General features: G+C 46.9%; 1 pseudogene; it reads left to right on the plus strand.

The window, feature by feature from the left end:
- The first annotated feature begins 629 nt into the window (after positions 1-629).
- On the plus strand, positions 630-3,207 carry LOC121940901 (uncharacterized; annotated as a pseudogene).
- Positions 3,208-3,754: the final 547 nt, after the last annotated feature.

Raw genomic sequence — 3,754 nt, forward strand, 5'->3', positions numbered from 1 at the left:
TTGTATGCTTTTTTGAACAAGCCTATCAAGCTTACATTTGGTTCTGTTACAGGTTTCACCTTTCTAGTAACATAATGCCGAATCTGCAGGTACCGATAGAAATCTTGTTTTTCTAATAAAAACTTGTCTTTAAGTGTTTCAAAACTAAACAGTGTCCCATCTTCCATTACATTGAATAGAACAGTAATTCCTTTAGAAATCCAGTCTTTAAATCTGTTATCTAATTTATTTGGAGTAAAATCTGTGTCATATGCACACCCCAAAAATATTATATAATGGCATGTTGAAAAAATGACTGAAAAGGCAAGGCTATAGTAAGGCTAAAAATGTCAAAATGCGACATTTCCCAAAAACAGCTAGACACACTATAGCACACAATAATGTAAAAATTGTAAAAAAAAAAACATCATAACATTGCATGTCCACAAAATGACCAGAAAGGCAAGGTTATTGTCAGGCAAAATATGTCAAAATATGACATGTCCCAAAAACAGCTGTAAACCTTTCATAACAGGATAAAATAGCGTGCAGAGACACACCATAGCATAGTATATGTTGCAAAAAACGGCCCAAATCACCATGATATAGCATGTCAGTCTTATTAGCACCCTAATAAGACCGACTCAACGATGACGACCTTGGCAAATGGATTAGCGACAACAACAGCTGCAAGATGCATTTACGGCAAGGTTGAAGAGGTTGAAGGCCAAGTAAACTTGGCCTTAAAATTCATCAGACTAAGAGAAAATACTTGGTGCAGGAAAGTGCAGAGAGCAGAAGTCACTTCTAGTGAGACGCAGGAGGAGCCCGGGCCCGAGACACCCCACAATGCCAAGAGCCTCAAAGCGCTAAACTCTTCGGCTCCAGGCAGAGTAGTCCAATAGCAGTGGATTACTGTAAGTGGCCAGCAGCAAGCCAGCATAGAGACTGGCATCAGTTCAGTGAAGATGTGGTAAGAATCATCACAGCCACAGCAAAGAGAGAGGGTAAGACCAGTAGTCCAAGTTTCACCATGAATCAAAGGGCAGACCAACTCCACCAACTCCAGCAAGAGCTTCGAGCTCTTGCAGGGCAGTTCAACGGCGCAACAGAGGAAGAGAAACCACCACTTGCAGGGCTTCGCCACATCATAAGGAAAAAGCCTGTGACCCTACGCAGAGCAGAGTGGCACAGAAGGTGGAAGAGAGCAAGAGCCAGGAACCAAACTGCATTCATAGCCAATCCCTTTGGGTTCACTAAACAACTCTTGGGTCAGAAGTGCAGTGGATGTCAGACTTGCTCCAAGGAGGAAGTGGAACAATACCTGCACAACACCCTGAGTGACCCTAAGGACCCTGTTGGACGTACCACCTCCCACGGTGGACTTCATCACCAGAGAGCCACATAGAGGGAAGTGCAGGAGGTGGTTATTGCAGCCAGAGCCACCTCCACTCCAGCACCCAGCGGTGTACCCTATAAGGTGTACAAGTGCTGCACAGAGTCCCTCAAGATCCTCTGGAAGATCGTGCAAGTGGTTTGACACAGGGGCAGGGTGGTATACCAGTGGAGGCAGTCTGGATTCCGAAAGAGGACAACTCAACCAAGCTGGAGCAGTTCAGATCCATCTTGCTTCTCAGCAAGGAGGGGAAGATCCTCCAGAATTCCTCCTAAAGAACAGTTACATTGACACCTCAGTGCAGAAAGTTGGCATCCTAGGAGATGAGTTTCAAGCCTGCCAAGATCAGGTCCATTGCAATCCCATCCCATCACCGATAAACCAGTCAAAAGCCTTGGTATGGTCTTTAACCGCAGCCTCATGGATGCAAAAGCCATCCGCTGTCAAGAAGTCTGGCCTTTCGGGCCTATATAAGGCCTGGATATACCAACACCATCTAACTTCGAGTCCTATGGGCTTTTCTGGTATAAGAGGTAACCCTGTCTACAGTGATAACCATGGAGAAGAAGGTCACCTGCTACCTCTGCAGATGGCTGGGGCTGCCACACAGCTTTACCAACACAGCACTCCATGGCAAGATTAACAAGCTCCAGCTCCCTTACAGCAGCCTTGAAGAGGATTTCAAGGTCTCTCATATCAGAGAGGCACTACCTTATCAGGACTCCAAGGACTCCAAGGTGGCATTAGCTGGTATCAAAGTCCAGACAGACAGGAAGTGGAGAGCCCAGGAAGGTCTGCAGATGGCTGAGTCCCAGCTGAGACACATGGCTTTGGTGGGAATGGTAACCACTGGCCGGGCAGGGTTGGGAGCCATCACACAACCCCGCTATAATAAGGACCGTTGCAGGGACAGTTGCCAGCTAGTCCTGTAGGAAGTTCGGACTTATGCTGAAGAGGAAAGGACCAGCAGGATGGTGGGCATATGGCTGCAGGGAGCATGGACGAGGTGGGAGGGTGCACTGGAGAAGATCTCTTGGACAAAGATCCGGCAGGCAGAATCCCAGTGAATCAAGGTCTTGGTCCAAGATGGTGTTCTATCCAGCCCATCAATCTTACACATCTGGGGTAAAAACGACTCACCAGCTTGTTCTTTGTGCCCTGGGAGTGGTTCACTAGAGCACATCCTAAGCAGCTGCCCAACAGCCCTGAGGGATGGTCGCTTCTGCTGATGGCACCAGGTGCGGAAGTCCATTGCAGAGACCATCTCCAAAGCCATGGCTAACAGCAATCATGGCTGCCACCAGAGGAACATTAGTTTTGTCAGAGCTGGGGAACAGCCCCATTCGCTGTCCAGACCTGCAGCCAGGCTGTTCACCTTGGCGTCCGACTGGGAGTTGCATGTTGATCTGAGGAGACAGCTCAAGTTCCTGGACCATGTCATGGCAACTTCATTGAGGCCAGACGTGGTGCTAACATTGGCCGTTTCGAAGCATGTGCTCCTGATAGAGCTTACAGTTCCCTGGGAGAGCCGTATCAAAGAGGCGAATGAATGGAAGCAAGCCAAATACCAGGAGCTGGTGGAGAAGTGCAGGGGGGCAGGCTGGAAGCGTCAATGCAAGCCCATCAAAGTGGGGTGTAGCGGCTTTGCTTGCTGATCACTGTGCAGGGTCTACAGGCTTCTTGGTATTACTGGTGCTGCTAAGAGGAAAGCCATCAAGTCCACCGTGGAGTTAGTGGAGAGGGCCTCCAGATGGCTGTGGCTCAAGACCTGTAAGCCGTGGGCCAGTGCTGCTGGGACACAAACGAGGGTCTGATCCACCCTGGCTGGGTCACCTGAGTGAGGTTGTATGATGTTGAAAGACCCAAAATACCCAATGACCTCAGGAACATCACTGATGATGTGCCCCAGCGCGTCGAGGATGTATCTTTGAAGCAGGCTTGAAGTCCTCCAAAGGCTTTGGCAATATTGTCTTACAACCATTCATGCCAATAAAACAAATTGAATTGAAACTTAATTGGTACAAAAACTCATGTTACAAAGCCACTATGGCCTTCAATGACGTACCGGGTCAGGGCGTACCATGCAACGCAATTAATCAGCGTACATTTTTGTAATGTATTATTTTTTCTGTGATTAATTAATTAAAATTAATGCGTTATTTTGACAGCCGTAATACTACTACTACTACTACTACTACTACTACTACTACTACTACTACTAATAATAATAATAATAATAATAATAATAATAACTGTGGTAACTTCCACATTGAGAAAAAAAAAAGCACTTGACGCGTACTGTCATTCGATCGGCTTTTATATTCAATAATGCATAATGGACATTACCATTCAACATGCTGGAGCTAATACGGCTCACCA

The sequence above is a fragment of the Plectropomus leopardus genome, chromosome 5, assembly GCF_026936395.1.
Source record: "Plectropomus leopardus strain MGB_pleo_1.0 chromosome 5, ASM2693639v1, whole genome shotgun sequence".
In the NCBI taxonomy this organism is placed as follows: Eukaryota; Metazoa; Chordata; class Actinopteri; order Perciformes; family Serranidae; genus Plectropomus; species Plectropomus leopardus.